Below are 17830 nucleotides of genomic sequence, written 5' to 3'. Positions count from 1 at the left end.
CCTGCCTCCTACCCTCTCCAAGCCCGCCCCTCCCCAGCCTGTGTTGCCAGGCTGAAGCAATTTCATAATAAAAAAGGGATGATATTGAGGAGATGTGAAAGCTATAAAGAAAAGATTTAAAATTGATTCTGAAAGTTTCTAAACTAGGCTATAGAATGGATGGTCTGTACTGAAGTAAATGCTTAGTCTCCCTCCTAAAACTCCTTGTAAAGAGTGACATTTCAATTTCCCCTGGCTTTGGGGAGCTTGATTTTTTTATAGCTCTACAACTCAGTCTTTGAGAAGCACCTTCTTGCAGTGATAATAAAGTATACTGAGTGAGGATACGGACAACATTGATAAAGAGGCACTAATCCTTATTCTGTGCGAAAAATAGTCTGAAGGCAGATTCTATCCCAAAGGGGAAGAAAGAAGAATGCTAAACATGACTAGCAGTGACCCATTTTTCACCAAGCTATTGGAGCTCAAGTACATTTTGACTAAAATGTTGTTCGTGGGGAAGAGCAAGCAACTTAAACTCTTTGTAAAGGGCATTGAAGTACTAACTTATAATTTTGTGATAACTCTAAAGAAGAGAGATAAGCTTCTTTTGAGGAGATTGAGGGGGTCTACTAACATTGATCTGCTGGCTCTTCTCTGGAATCTATATTTGTTGCTGGCAATTTGTCTTAACTGGTTTCTGCATCTGTTATAAAGTTATTAGAAGCAGCCTTCAAGGGCTCAGAGAGCCTTGTTTATAAAGTCTATGGGAGCTCTGATGAGCATAACTTATCGCAAAAGTTTCCCCTACTGCGAGGAACAGAATGCTAATGACCTGAATCTGTTCTTTATCCACACAGTGAGAATTACAGCTCCCCCAAGAACATACTGAAAAGCCTCTGGGAATAAACTTTAAAAAATGCACTTCTGTCACATTCCACATATTCTATTTATTTATTTATTTATTTATTTTATTTATTTTTTTTTCCATGTCCCCCCATTCACAATACAGACCAGGCAAAGGGCCTGAGCTGAGGTGTATATGGGGTGGGTTTACTCTGCCTCCTCTTTCTGTACAGTCAGTGTAAAAACACAGCCTGTGGTAAGCACTGGGAGGCCCACATATTCTATTTAAATACATGTCTATCAACAACTTATTTTATATTGACAGTGGTAAGAGTTGCAAACACATGAGCTTCATACACCCTATCTAAGAAAAGAAGAAATCAGACATAGATAATTAAATGGATATTTAAAAAATAAAAGAAGTTTTGTAACTTTTAGGAATTTTTTAGTCTTGTGAGAGTGGAGGAGAGGGGGTTTCTGGGAAAAAAACAAGACGTAAATGGAAGTATTTTTTCTAGATATTTCTAATGGAGTGGACATAGGTTTCAGATGGAAGAAGGTAGGAACATATCCAAGACCCTTTGTCCAGAGTGATAGTGGTATTATGAACTAAGCACTCAGCTGAGAGTTTAAATAAAACTTCTTGTTTTGACTTACATTTTACTCTTTCTACCCTACCCAGATCCAGAAAGAGTTTGTTTAATTTCACTGCTCAGCTACCCATGAGATCGGGCAAGTTGCCTCACTACTCTTGGCATCTGTGTCTTCATTCGTCAAAAATTGATTAGAGTGAGTCTCTAAGGGGTGGGGGGCTTCTTCAGGGGATTTTTCTTTTCTACCTGGTCTCTGAGACAAGTTGGAATGTCTCAGGGATCAGTCCTGTTTGCTTCTTCAACACCTCCTTAGAAGAACTTTACTACAAGTTCCCATACCATGCTACATGTTATAAGCTTTGAGATGCCTATAAATATGTGAGTAGAAATGTCATAATTACATAAGTAGGTCTGGCTATGAGAAGAGTTCTTGGATAAAGACAATATGACAATATGTCTAAAGTAGAATTCCTGACCTGTTCAGCCAGCCCCTAGGGTCAGAATATAAACCTCCCGATGCTATCTCCAGATTCCTCGGCTCAGCAGGAGGCAGCATCTTCACCCTTGCTCCCTTAGAAATCTTGACAGTTTCCCCAAGCATCTCAGACCTTGTCCACAGTCCCTCTATGTCTACACCCCTTCCCCACTGATCTCAAATATATCTCATCTCCCATCGCATCACTGTAGTGGGCTGTTCCCAACCATTTTCCACACACAGAGTGGTCTTTGTAGCATGCACCTGTATCAGCACTTCCCCATTTAAAACTCTCAGTGGCTACCTGTTTCTCTTAGGGATTTGGGGCTCTTATCCTTATTTTCTCTCTATAGCCCACCTGATTTGGTCCTGCCCACCCCTCCTTTTCCTTTGCCATTTTCCTATGGCTCAGTGCACTTTCCTCACAGAGGCTTTCTTTCAACTCCAACAAGTTCCTTGCCACATTATACAATTGCCTGTACAGGATTTTCCCACTCAGCCCCATCCTACCTGCTTTCAAAATGCAACAAAGTAAGTGAAAGCTGGTCAGACAGTGTTACATTCTATAGAGAAAAATAAGACAGGATGAGGGGGCAGGAAGTAACTGAGGGAAAGGAGGGTGTTGTCATTCTCTACTAAAAGATCAGAGAAGACCCTGCTAAAAAGGTCACCACTGACAGAGACCTGAAATGCATGAGTGAGCTGATCCGCCAACTCAGTGAGAGCATTTCAGGCACAGGGAACAGCTAAAGTCAAGACTCTCAGTGGACGTACAAACACACAAAGGAGGTCAGTGTGGCTGGAGCAGAGTGGGGAGGCAGAGGGCAGAAGAAAAGGTCGAAAGGTGGCTTATTGACCACTGACCATTGTATGAGTTCTGTTTTACTCCAGTTTGGGAAGTAACTGGATTTTTGGAGAGAAGACTGACATGATCTGAATCATATTTTAAAAGAATGACTCTAGGTGTTGTGATAAGAAGAGACTGTAAGGGGACGAGGGTGGAAGCAAGAGACCATTAAAAAGAACATTGAAATAGTCTAGGTGCTGCGGTGGTAGTGAGGGAATGACCATCGCAGCATTAGCAATGCAGGCAATAATGTGGTTGAATTAAAGATACAGTTTGAAGGGAGAGCTCACTGGGTTTACTGGTGGATTGGATGAGGGCTATGAGCTTCCTACTCATTCTCCAGAAACAAAGCTTGTGTCAATTTCTCACATGCTTTTGTCTTTCTCTACCAACCAACTCAGGTTTCCACACTTATATATGCTTCCCCCACTCTTGCTTAGCCTCATAAAACTTATCACCACCACTGTGTTTAACCAGGAATTATTTTAATGGTAAACTTATTCCCCATGTTAGATACTTACAGGAAAGGCAAGTGTCTGCCCTGTTCCCCACTCTATTCTAAACAGAGCCACTTGAGGTACTCATCAGATATTTCTGGTTAAATCGCAGTTGGCTTCACTATATTAAAGTCCACCTGGCCAGTCATACATAGGTACACCTTTTATAATCATTTTGTTATACTGCTATTAAAATAGAAGTAGAGACTTTTAACTTTAAAAAGAGTCATGATAATTATAGAAGAGCTATTTCCTTGCTGGCAGCTCTGAGGGTGTAAATAATAGTGTAAAGCGTGATTGTTAGACAATCTAGAGTAATCAGACCTGTCAAACAATGAGCCAATATGTATACCCACCAAGCTGTGTCCATTTCATTATAATCCATTAGAATACATTATATAAGCATTTAGAAGTTTATATTGATATTATTAAGATGCTACAAGTTTTTAACATGAAGATTTCAGAGGTTAGGTTTATTAAACAAGAGACCTTCTGGTTTGGCCAACTAAATCCAATACTAACTCTAAATTATCTACTGCCTATATCCAAATTTTATTCTCTTCATAAAAACACCAGTCATATTGTATGAAGGGGTCACCCTAATCTAGTATGACCTCATCTTAACTAATTACATCTTCAATGACTTTATTCCCAAATCAGGTCACATTTATAGGTACAGGGAGTTAGGAATTCAACATATCTCTTGGGGGAAACACAATTCAACCCATAACAGATGTGGTTAAAAGTAGACCTGGGGGTAGTTTTATACAGTGTAAAGAGAAACAGGCTAAGAATCAGAAAATCTTGATCTGAGGTTTAGCTCATTAAAGGTAGAAATAGGTTACTTTAACAAGTTAGCCTCTTTTCTTCTTTCCCACTCCTTAAAGTTAAGCTCTTAGAAGAGATGACCTCTAGTCACTCAGATAATTCTGGTCAGATGAGGATGAGATTAAGTTAAACACTGAACCTGCTGAAATCAGAGAATTGACCATATGGTAAGCCTTGCTGGTTCTGCCACTGTTTCTTTAAAGGTTTAACAAACCATTTTTATTCTTTAAATGCCACTGTAAGGGGTAAAGCTTTACAACTGACATCCACCTCCTAATTGAATCACATCAATACTAGTTATAACTTGTACACTCAATAAATTCTGTAGCCAGAGCACAGAGGGCATTTCAAAACACTCAGAACTGAGATAAGAATCTACTCCGTCCCCTTGAAAATTGACTTTGATGATAGACTTTTTACAGCACAAAACTTGAGTATTCTTTCATATGCCTGGGTAGTTTATCATTATGTTTTTGTCAGATTGACCCTAGTTTAACTCAAGACTGTAAATATTGATGTCTTTCAGCTATACCTCTAATGCTCCACTAGGAAACCAATTAAATTGTCCTATCACGGTTTAAAGAGCAGATGGTTTACTGAACCACCCCCCCAAAAAAATAATCAGACAAAACATAGCTTTAAATTTTTTATTTACTTTTAGAGAGGGGAAGGGAGGGATAAAGAGAGGGAGAGAAACATTGATGTGTGAGAGAAACATCAATCAGTTGGCTCTCACACACCTCCAACTGGGAATCTGGCCTGCAACCCATGCATGTGCCCTGACAGGGAATCAAACTGGCAACCTCTGAGTTCACAGGCTATGCTCAATCCACTGAGCCACACCTGAGAGAGCCAAGATGTACTTTGGAGAGTGATATTAGAGGATATCATTATTGGCCTAGATTAGCCTTACACCCATTCTCTTTGGATAACGTGAAGGCCTGGGTGATAGTTAAGGGAAATAAATTGATATGATATCTGAAGATGGTCTATAAAGGCAGTGTGGTATAATGGCTAATGCTTATAGCACTTCTTAATGTGCCAGTCACTATTTTTTTGGTATCACTGACATGGGCAGTGTTCCTTTTACCTGGCTATTAATCAGATCCAAGGTAATCTCATAAACTTGCTATCATTTAAAATAATAATCTTTACTATCTCTGAATATTCTGATCTTTAATATCTCGAGAGTATATTACAGTATAAAAATACTTGAACATAAAATTCTCCATTGGTTCTCATGAAATACTTGTGAGTCAAAGAACTTCAGGATTAAAAGTCAGGAGATTTGCACAAGGTTGCATATCCTGGACAAAAACTTCAGTCTTCTAGCTACACACCCATGTTCCAAATGCAATATGAATAGACATGCACACATATTCTGTGTACTTCTTTAAGAACTATGTGAAATTTCATAGAATGAATATAATATGATTTATTTAATCATTTCCATGTTGGTGGGAATTTAGGTTGATTTTGTTTTTGTCATACTTATAATGAGTAACCCATGTATCTTTACATACATATACATCTACTTCTCTAGAATTGATTCCTGAAATTAGAACTGCTGGTCAAAAAGATTGTATATTTTTAATTTGAAAAATTAGAAAAATTTACTATGTTTACAATTTCTCTCATTAGAAGTGAAATGGCCTATACTTTTAAGTGCTCAAATTGTCTTATTTATGTAAAAAGGTTATATTAGACCTATTAAATGAATTGAGAACCTTTGCATCTTATTCTATGCTCCAGGACTATTTTTAAAAAGGAGACAAAAAATATACATGCTCCTGGAAGATTCTTAAACACTGGTGACTGAAACCATCTAGGCCACATGCTTTAACTACCAATAATGTTGGTGGCTATTACAGATTCCAATCTGCAATCAGACTCAGGAGACACAATAACCTTAATCTAATACTGTGTTTACTTAGCTTTATGGAAGGATACAACTCAGGAAATGCAGACTTTTTACCTCTCCAGAGTACCAACAGCTGCCCAGGTTTGTGATTTCTTCTGCCCCTTCATTCATATGAGGTGTATACAACTGCCCTGAATGGGAGCCAAGGTGTGGGGGGGTCACCTTGACATATAGAAGCCACAGCTTCTACTTGCCACATCTTTTACACCATCTAATCATGTAGGACCAAGGCCTGTATGCAAGCTCATGTCTTCATCAGTCCAGAGTTGTCACTTAGATAAGGGTTCACAGCACATGAAGCACCACAAGTCCACACTGACCCTGACTCTGTGGTTTCTAAAGAGGACCCAGAAGTCAGGCAGGTTTGGATCAGGTGTGATGTTAATCCATTACACTAGTGGGCCTGCCAAGGACTTTTAATCTTTTCTTCAGTCAATTTTTTCCTAGAGAATTATTCATTTCATCTATAGTTTCAAATTCACTGGCAAAAAGTTGCTTTTGCCACAGGAATAGCTCTTTATTGATATTTTAAAAGAAGTAGCTTTCAAGGTTTTATTGATCATACATTGGTTTCCCTAATTCCTTCAGCCTTAAGAAATTTCTGCTTTATCTTTATTGACTTTTACATCCAGTGTCATTGGATTATTTTTTCCCCTGGATTCTTGAGGCAAATGTATAGTTCATTTCCCCTTCTGTCCAATAATGAATATTTCATAAAATTTTCTTCTTAGTACTTTATTAACTGCATCCTTAAAAGAATGTTCTCATTTTGTTAATTTCTGAGTAGATTTGAGAAAACATTTAAAACAAATTAACCTAAGTTATTTAATTTTCAGGAATGTTATTTGCTACTTGTTAACTACTAATTTATTTATTTTTAAATGAAACATATTAGGGCGACATTGGTTAATAAGATTATAAAGATTCCAAGTGTACAATGATACAGCATCTGTATATTGTACTGTGCCCACCACCCAAAGTTAAATCCTCTCCTGCCCCATGTACTTGACCCCCTTTACCCTATACTACCCACTCCCTCCCCTTCCCTCTGGTAACCACCGTACTGTTAATGTATTGCAATGGACTTAAAATGTTACATTGTAATTTCTACCTTTTTTTTTAATTGCTGACTTTTCTTAATCAAAGTTGATATTGGCTCAAATCATTCATATCCTTATTTTTGCTCTGCTTTGATCTTTTGATTTCCAATAGAAATGTGTTAAAATTACAGTGTGATTGGTTTTGTCAGTTTTTCATTTCTAAAAGTTTTGGCTTTGTATATTTTGGCATGTTCTCTACATAAATATTTCACTTATGTTGGTAGGATATGCCTCTTATCAATATTAAATTTACCTCTAGCTTCCTTTAATATTCATATTCTTGTGATAGTATTATTGTTAAACAAAATATTTGCTTAGTTCCTGTTTATTTGTCTCATATGTTTTAATATCATTTTACTTTAATGTTTTCTGTGTCATTTTAGTTAAAGGGTATTGTCAGATCATTTTTTTCTTATTTACATTTGGATCTACTATTTTAGGAATTCTTTTGTAAAGATTATATTAACCTCTACAATCATATTATCCACAAGTATTTAAATATTAAGTTTGACTTTTTTTTCCTTCACTACTGTTCCTGGAAGCTGAGAAATAAAAATATACCTACACATTCTTTAGAATTTGAGAAGCATAGGGTAAACTAAGTCATCTTTCTGAAATTATATATGTTGCCTTCACACTAAATAATTTCAGTATAGAATTCTAGATTCAGTCATTTCCCTTAGCAATTTCTTTAGAATTCTCTTTTTAAATATCTTTTGATTGCCTCTAAGAAAATAATCAATAAATGTCTTAACCTACATCCTCTAGAAAGCAGAGCTGGAGTCAGAGATTAATCTTTAACTGATGACATCTTATGGAAGGTGCAAGGCCAGAGCAATAAAAATGAGGGGGAAAAAGAGAAGCAAGGTAAGCAAAGACACAACGTGACAGGTTACTATGCTGGTGACCACCTCACAGTGTGCCGTGGAGAATTATCAGCTGTCTCAAGAGACATGATTCAAATTCCTCTGGCAAGTTTGAATGGAGAAAAATGTACATTTAAACAAGCAGTCTTGGCATGAAGTTTTGTTTGCCAGGTTCTCTGCTGTTTCCTCGAGGTGTAGGTTCACCTCCTGAGACTCTAGCCCTCCCACACTCTTCCAGCTGCATCACCCGTCCCTACGCAGCCACAGCAAGCCGATCCCATGCTCCATGGTGTGTGTGGCATTGCCTCTAGGTCCAAAAACATAGGGATGGCAAAGGGAACAAGAAGGCTCCGTAGCATCCCAGTCCCTCTAAATTTACATCCCTTCTTTTCTGGAATGTCTCCAGATTCCCCATATGATATTTTCCAAAAGCTCCTAAATCATAAACCTGAGGATTCTAATCTCAGATTTCATTAAACAGATTCCAGAGTTCCTATTTTAGATCCCATGGTTGGTATTTTCTATGATTACAAATTTTTACTCACATTCTGCTTGAAGTAACCACAACCCACAGAAGTATTTATTATGGCTTCCAAGTAAATGATTATCTGTTCTATATTTATGGTAATAGATTGAAGTCTCTAAGTCATCAACTGGCATGGGACCCTACTGAATTTTATAATGTATGCATAGAAAACTTAAAAACTTGTCAAAAATGTTTGTGCTTTTGATCCTGGAGTACCCAGGACTTATCCTGAGGTTCCCAGAAGCAGACCCTGAGATAAGAACTTACAAGGGGGAACCCCCAAAAAACAGAATTTATTTATTTAAAAATGTGTATTTATTCATACATGTTTAAACTTCAGTCACCATCAAAGTACTCTCCATTTGATGCAATATAACTATTGAGACATTTTTTTCCACTGCTTAAAACAGTTTTTGACTTCGTCTTTTTTTTTTTTTTTTTTTTTTTTTTTTGATGCCTTTTGGTTCTTCTGCCATTTTTTTGTTTCACCTCTTTCACATTAACAAAATGTTTCCCTTTGAGGACTTTTTGTCATCCAGGAAAACAAAACAAAAATGTTCCTCAAGATGGGATCGGGTGAATATGGAGGGTGGGGCACAGGGATCATGCCGTTTTTGGTCAAAAAGTGTTGAACACTCAGAGCTCGTAAGTCACCCATCATTAAATGGGCAAACACATTGAAAGAGTCTTAAAAACAATTCAGTGAAGCCAAATGCAGTCTCTCACAACAATGCCAGCTGGTACACTGATACAGATGGGTTCCTAGAACACTCACCTAGCAGGGGAATGCTGTACTACAAGGGGCCCACTCTCCAGATGATAATTCTGAGGTTTTTCTGGGGGAGTTGCCCCTCCTATGTACCCATGGCTTATTAAGAAAATTCTCCTCAAGGAAACCAGTAAGGAAGTGAAGTAGCAGGTCAGAGACATGAAAGAAGCCAGGTCAGGGAACTGTGATGGCTGCAGGACTGTGAAAGCCCAGGACTTTTCTTCGAGGTACTGCTGAGGAGTAACTGACTAAGCAAAGCCCTTCATGGGTGGAAGGAGTCAACTCCCAGGTATTTCTGACTTTCTGTGCCTGCATTCTGAGCACAAGCAGATGGCAGCTCTCTGAATGGAGCTGCAGGCACAGGCTGTTGGAAGCAAGAACACATCAAAGCCAGAAGAGAGGCATACAGAAACAGCCAAAGAAATCCACAGGGACCTTCATGGGTCACTACCAGTTTCCACTATAGACAGCTTCCTTGCTTTCTAACAAGATATTTCCCACTTAAAGAATACATGGCTCCTTGGGAAAGTAGATGAGTCCACTTTGGGGCAAGATTCTAGTCTTATTCTAGGGCATAAGAATGGTCCTGGAATTTAGAGACTATAATAGTCTGGGCAATGGGGATGCTTATTACTGCTGGGATGATCAAAGTCTCTAGCTGGTGCTTTTCAATTGACAGAGATAGGAAATAAATATTTTCAAGTAGTTGGTGAGACACACCATGACCTCTAAAACAGCAGAGCCCATCTAGTGCTAGATTCCCACATCAAAGTCTACCTCGTTCTTCTTGCAAAACTGCTTTTGCACTGCCTCTCTTTTTAGGTCCTTCCCATAAACCAATGTAACTTGATCCTGTCCCAAAGGTCTAGGTCCTCATATAGGCAAAGGACTTTCATTCCTTGGGGTTGATTCATTCTCACAAAGGTGACTAAGATGGCTCATGTTCCTAAGGTGAAATATTCACAGGGGAATTAGAACCTCAAAGATGATGAACTCTGCCTGGCCAAGAAAAAATATTCAAGATGTAGCTTTGGGCTTAAATGCATAATAGTCACAAAATCTGTGTGGAAGGGCAGAAGACTAAATCAACCATTCATAGCTGGGTCCCCTTCAGGTTTCCCTCAGGATGACCACTCATGCTAGGAAATCTATCATTGTCTCCATGTATTTGTGCCACCATTTAATATCACCCAGTAAAGGCTGGCTTGGGGCTCAAATGATTCAACCAACAGTATGACAGGTTACAGTCAGTATGAAGCAGGATTGTCTTCCTGTTCCAATGTTGATTGAACCCTAGCAACTAGCACAGGTGGGACCATTGAGCTATAAGTTAGCTTTGAAAGTTGAAAGAGAAAAGACTTTTGTATGAGAAGTATTTGAGAGTGAATGAGATTGGCTTCAGAAATATGGCAGTTCCACTCCAAAGAAAGGAGGGGTACTCTGTTTCCCTGAGATAGTCAAAGGGGAACTAGAGCCCCATCAGTTAGAAAGCTATTTTGCACTCCCAAGACTTTCCTGAGATCGGCACACTCACTCTGAACAAGAGTAAAAGATCACAATCCTAAACACATCTGGAGCACTGGCCCTCTAAACTGGACTCAGAAGTTAAATATCATCCTATCGTCAGCTTCCCAGGGAATCCAATCTGCAACAAAGATCAGCACAAGGCAGGCCTATCAGTGCCTGCAGGAAGAAGGAACAGGATTGGCAGAGGTGATGCCACCACAATGGAACCTTGGCTGAATCTGTGAGGCTTTCTGGACCTGGAATGACACTTCAAAGCTTTCCTGAATTAGAGCAAGAAGTCAAAGCCTTTATACCCCACAGAAAGGATACACTGGAGGCAGGGCACCCCGGAAGAGGGGATGACTTTCCGGAATGTAGTTCCATCCAGCTGAGACAATTTCAATGTGGGCCAATTGCTGAGTCCTCACTGTCTTTCCACAGCACTCCCAGCAGCTGTGGCAGTAAGTCTTTCATTCTCATAGGGGGTGAGGTTGGCACATGACCCCACTACATACACCTTACTAGCTAGTCCCATAAACACAGTCGCATTTCCTTGGCCTCTGGCCTATGGAAAGAACTTACATTATATAAATAAGCCAAATTAATCAAGTGCACAGAAAAATTAGCTTTATATGGCTGGCTTGGGTGGCATCCCTCCTCCTACATCATGCCTAGCCCTTTCAGCCCGAGTCCCAACTTGACAAATCCTTCTTTTAAGTAAGTGAATGTAACTTGTATTGGTGACCAGACAGAAAAGTTGTAGTGTTCTTCAGCCGACATCTGCTATACCCATCTTCCCTCTAGCTCTTATTCTGCTCTGTTCCTTCCTCAGATTCCCTTCTAGAACCTTCTCCTTGTGTAAAGAAGTTCAATAAATTTAGAAAACTGACAGGGAGTAAATCTAACTCTCAAGGTAGCCTAATTCCTCATTCCATTAGACTATTTCATGACAAAGGATTCCTGTTACCTCTAGCAAAGCCTCAATAATGAGAAGCTAACAGAATCACAGTTGATAGGAAGAATACTGAACACTATTGGATAATCTTAATCCTGTAAAGATTGATGAGATTTGTAGATTAAGTGGGAGTCATCCTCAGCATCTTCCTCCAACCTTGCTGCCTCTGTCAGATTCACTGCAGAGCTTGCCCTCTGCTCCCCTGGGTCCATGTTCACATCCTAAGGGGATGGATCCAGAAGCTGGCAGGGTAGTCAGATATGACCCACTGCAGGGGCAATGTCAGATGAAAAAGACAGACCAAGTACTGATCGTTTCAAACCTTAATCAGGTGTGCTTAAGGAATCTCAAGAACAGAAACGTCCATGGGCAGAAGAGCAGAGGGCCAAAGAATTTTAAGACTTTCAGTGCTTTTTATAAAAGCTAAAAAAGTGGACCTTTTCTGGCAATGACTTGGTGGCCATGTACCCACAGTCCCCTTATTTTTCCTCTCTCCAGCATTTTGGAAGCATAATTACCAGGCTTTAGACATTTGTCTTGCTATGAGGGAATGGGACTGGTTCAAACTCTCATGAGATCAGAGGTGTGATCTTAGTGTATTGGGTTGGCCAGAAAGTTTGTTTAGATTTTTCTGTAAAATAAAAGATACATTTTTCATTTTTACCAATAACTTTATTGATTTGGATATTTTGAGTATGTCAGCTATCTCCCGCTATTGGCTTCTAGTGGGTAGGGGCCAGGGATGCTGCTAAACATCTTCCAATGCATAAGAGAGCCCCACAGCAAAGAGTTATTTGGCCAAAATGTCAATAATACAAGAAACTTCACAAACCACTTTTGACACATTCGATCAGTCACAATACCTCCATACACTGCACAAACCTTATTTTTGTGTTTCAGTTGAGTTTTTACCTTTCTTGAAATAATAAAGCATAATACATCAAAAGTGCTACATATCTTCTTCCATCTTTCAATATTAAAATGGCTGCACCAAAAATCACCAATTTTGATAAGTTTTTTTAATGCACACTGATATGACAGCTGTCACAATGCAATCTAACAAAATTGTTTCAAATGAAGTTAAAGACAACTAAGCACTACTAGAACCATTGTACGGAAAACACTAAACACACTTTTTGGCCAAAATAGCAGGAGTCATATGAGACAGAAAAGGAAATCACGTAAACAGGGAGATATTTCTAAGCTGAGAACAATTTCATAATACAGTAGAGCCGTTGTTGAGTCCCATGGTAAATATTCCAGACAGACCACATGGAACAAACCACCTTGCCTCAGAATGAGTCTATGAATGAGAAACTAGAAACGGAAATAAAAATACAATTTATACATCCCACTCCTTTACTCTCTCCAGTGAAATTTGTCCCTTGGAGTAATAACTATGCCATGCCTATACTTTGTTCCCCAGCCACTCTGGAAAGCCACTGTAGAAGCGAGGTGCACACCCCACCAGCACAGTACTGCTTTGGAGTCCAGAAGAGGTGTGAGGAGTCAGGACCTTTACGGATCTGGGTAGGTTGGATCTAGATGCTTTAACCACTGTGGATCTCACTAAGGAGGTGCAATGGAGAGTGTGCCCAGTCCTGGTCTTAATTCTGCAAGAGACTGAGACAGCTGGTGCCATTAGGAGATGAAAGAACAGCAGGGGCTTCTAAACACTGTGGCTCCTAGTCTTCCTATTGAGAAAGTGCCAAGGCCTGAGGGGTAAATGTTACCAAGAAAATATGGGGAGGGCCAAAATCTGGTTGGAGGACCAGATTAGTTCAGCCACAAATTTAGAAATTAGTGCAGTTTTCCCAAAATACAGGATTCAAAAATGCCCTCCTCACAGACAGAAACTAGCCAAATGGAGCCCTACGAGAGTCAATATCTTTTCCCTGCACCTGAAGCAAAAAATGCAGCAGCTGTCACCCCTCTGGTGAGAGGGCCATGCCTGAGTTGCAAGAGGAGCTACCTTCCTCCCAATGCTTCCACTTTACTCTTCCAGATTGGAATGACACTCTTAAATGTCATCCAGTTAATGACTGCAAAATAAGCGACAGAACCTGATTATGGAATGAAAAATTTTACCCAGAGAGTGAAAATTCTGATGAGATTATTTATAGTCAGTTTGTGAAATATGTAAAGAATTTATCCCAAAATTGAACTCAAGGGGCATATACAATTTTATAAAGAAAAAACTTTTGATGAAATTTTTGGAATTTTCAAATTCCTTGGGAAAACTTCATAAAATTCCTATATGATTGTGTCCTGGTAGGGAATCAATATTTCTATATAAAGTCTGGTACCATATCTTTGAAATGACATTGCTTGAAGATGACCATGTTCTTCTTAGAAGCCATCATATTACTTTGATTCATTTTTAAGCCCTAATTAAACTATACATGATTTAGAAAAGTGTGTTCCACTAGAACATGGGGATGATGCTTACTTATAACACTGACATTTGACAAGCAACTGCTGCAGATGGGGAAGAAGCAGGAAAAAACTTCTAATGTGTGCTTGTGTGAGTGTACTTTGCTTCTGCCAATTTTTACACTAAACATGCAGCAGATGAGAGCACCACCTTGAAGCAGCAATGCATTATCCTGACTACATGAAGCAAGCTAGGGAAAAATGTATCCCATGTTATTCCTTGGCATTACCTGAAGCAATATTGTGAGTCATCCCTTTACCCACGTGTGAGTGCTACAAATAGTGATACAATAACAACTGCCATTCTTGCTATGATGCCACCAAGTATCCCTGAGAACCATGGTCAACATCTGAAATGAAACATGGTGGTTCAAACATGTGGATAAGTCAACCATTTAGTCATCCAGGCTTCTACAACTATCTAATTATCCTATGATTTAGTCCATTCCACCTCCTAGGTAATGCTGTATCTTCACACAGTATGGGTTGCCTATACTGGAATAGTGCATACAGCTCTAAATAATGTTCAAAGACTAGGAAGAAACTCCTGCCATTTGTGACAACATGGATGGAACTAGAGAGAATTATGCTTAGTGAAATAAGCCAGGCAAAGAAAGAAAAATACCATATGATATCACCTAATACAGGAAACTAAAGAACAACACAAACAAAAGAACTAAATAGGACAAGGAGCAGAATAGCAGTCAATAGGGGGGAGGGGAGAGGGAGAGAAGAGGGATAAGTAAGGGAAGGGTTTAGTCAAGGAACGTGTATAAATGACTCATGGACATGGACAACGGGGAGGGATAGGATTGTGGGAGAAGGGGTGGGCTGGGTGGGGGAGAGCAATGGGGGGGAAATGGGACAACTATAACTGAAAAACCAAAAAATAAAAATAAATAAAAATAAAAGACTAGTAAGCCTTCTGGTGAAACTTTCTCTAGTCCTATATTGGAAAGTCAAAGTAGCAGGACACCCATTTTTACCCAGCTCCCCAACACCCTTCCCCTCTTGACTACTGTCAACCTGTTCTCTGTATTTATGAGTCTGTTTCTATTTTGTTTATTTATTTTATTCATTAGATACCACATATAAGTGAAATCATATGGTATTTGTCTTTCTCTGACCAGCTTATTTAAATTGACATAATACACTCCAAATGAAAAAGGTGAAGGTATTGAGCAAAACAAACAAACAAACAAAACCCTCATATACACAGACAGCAGTAAGGTGATTACCAGAGGAAAAGGGGGTGGGAGAGGTAGAAGAAGGTAAAAGGGGGATAAATGGTGATGGAAGGAGAATTGACTAGGGGTGGTCAATACATAATACAATATACAGATGATGTATTATAAAATCATACACTTGAACCTATATAATTTTATTAACCACTGTCACCCCAATAAATTCAATAAAAATTTAAAAACAAAACAAAACAGAGTAGCAGGTCACTACCAAAAAGAAATCTCTTGTTGGGTTAGACCACATGGTTCCTAAAATAATATCAAAGGATTATGAGTAAAAGAAAGATTACCCTCCTTTTGTGCCAAATTTTTCAGGGCTCATAGCTTATTTAAGTCTTAGTGGCCCAGGCAACTGGATCATTGATTAAGGATTGTTGTAGGTAATCCTCAGAGCTAGGATGGACCCTACCACCACCCAAAAGTTGGTTTGGATGTCAAGATTGATGATACCACACACAAACCAAGAGGTTATGAAAAAAGTACATTTACTTACATAATGAGGCTTTCTGGAGAGAGCCAAGCAAGCCGCCAAGCATGTCCAAAAATGGCATGAGTCAAGTGGGGCTGGGGGACTGGCTTGGGTTACATTGGGTTAGAGAGTAAGGCTACTGTAAGGGTTCCCATGCACAGGCTGGGACTTACGTGGTCTGAATTTCCTGCCAGCACCAAAGGAGGGAGTGGGTGGACTATCTTATTGACTTTTATAGATATGGGGCAAGAAGGGAAAGGGAGAGATGAGTTTTGAAAGCTATCAGCAGTCAAACATTTTAAATTGAGTTAAACTATTGATTATAACTTACTCTGATGTTTGATGACTGAAATGTGCTGTTTCATTTAATTGAATTTGAACTTAAGCTATTCTTGGCATGCTATGAGGTTTTGTAGCCTGAAACCAATAAAGAAAATTAAAGTTCTATTACTTCCTTATTTAAAAACCCAGCATAAGATATTTTTGGAAGTGACATGTATTCCTTGGTGATTATCAATAATGCACAAAACTTCAAAGGAAATAAGTGTTTTAATGAGGCCATGTATTGTGGCTTTAATATGAACAGGAATGTATATGCTTGATTTATATTGGGGGTATCTTCAAGGCAAGAGATTCTCAGTTTTTACCCAAAGGGGGAAACCTTGGATAAGGAATTGTTGTCATTGGCCAGACAGATGGCCTGATCATTGGCATGGTCTGAGAATATGTAAAAAATGTACAGGTAGGGATGATTGTCAACCAAAACATTCAGGACACAGATTATGGCCTGAAGATCAGCCACTGTGCTGACCTTTGGGTCCTGTTCTCTATCAGGGATGTCCCAATTAAGTAACAAACAGCAGCAGTTCTTCAGTGACTTATATCACATGGGAGGGTGAGACTCTTCTCTAAAGCATACAAACTCCCTTTGGCATTCACTCAGATCATCCCAGAGAAACTCCCCTAGTACCTAAGGGGTCTGGAAAAGGAGTGATCTCCTCCATTACTGTGACATCTGCCAAGGTACTGAGAACAAGGGAGGCTACTTTTCTTGCCAGAGGTTACAGGTTTAGCTCTATTGTGCATGGGCTATTTTTATTTTAGCAAGAAGACATCAGTGTCCATGCTCACCTTGTAGGTTGCTGCTTCCAAGGCATAATGGGAAGCTGAGAATAGAGGGTCATGGGCTCAGGGCCTGTGAGAGTCGCCATTTCCAGGAGAGCCCAGCATGTGATTAGCATGTGCCAGTTTAATAGTGTATAGCATGGAGCCAAGAAATGCATTTTTTCACAGAAATCCATGGGAAACTTATGGCCATCACAGGTGGGCCAGGTAGGTTGCTGATGCATCTGTGGTACAAAAGCCTCTTGGGAGTTGTGTTGCAATTTGAGCAGATTCTGGAGTGTTTTGTTTTATGGGACCATAGTCTAGATGAGCCAATTTGTGAATAACAGTATAAGTTGGCTTAAGGAAAATTTGTAAATGAGGAATATATTGTCCCCAGAACTCAAATGGCCTAGATGATGTTGGGCTCATTTTAAAGTTTTGGGTTCTGAGAGTGTTAGTAGTTATTTCTTCAAAGTCTCAGGGATGAAGGGGTCCTCAGCTTGTCAAATAATTAACAGGAATTTAACTGAGGTGGTGGGACTTTGCACTATGTGTGGGCCAATAGGCAAATCCTTTTTTTGGTTCCTCTGTGGTTATCCATGTGTACCAAATGAGTGGATCAAAGAAATCCTTAGCTGAGAATGTTGCCAGCATATTGTACAAGTATGTACCTATTCTCCTGGGAGAAAGGTGGGTGTGATTAAGATCTTGCCTACAAAGATTGTGCGCAATGGCAAAGCTGTTGAGGCATACTCTATGGAAAGATGGGTAAATGTATTTTTTTGTTCTTTCAAAAGTGAAAGCAGCCCTGGCTGCTGTGGCTCAGTGGATTGAGCATCGGCCTGCGAGCCAAGGGTTGCTGGTTCCAT

General features: G+C 39.4%; 1 non-coding gene across 1 annotated transcript; it reads right to left on the bottom strand.

The window, feature by feature from the left end:
• Positions 1-966: 966 nt before the first annotated feature.
• Positions 967-1098, bottom strand: LOC150016431 (small nucleolar RNA SNORA51). The gene has a single exon (XR_016510354.1). It is a non-coding gene; the product is annotated as a small nucleolar RNA SNORA51 (small nucleolar RNA).
• Positions 1099-17830: the final 16732 nt, after the last annotated feature.

Source organism: Furipterus horrens, unplaced genomic scaffold (assembly GCF_987537825.1).
Source record: "Furipterus horrens unplaced genomic scaffold, mFurHor1.1.pri manual_scaffold_3, whole genome shotgun sequence".
Taxonomy (NCBI): Eukaryota; Metazoa; Chordata; class Mammalia; order Chiroptera; family Furipteridae; genus Furipterus; species Furipterus horrens.
This window is presented reverse-complemented; position numbering and strand designations above follow the sequence as displayed.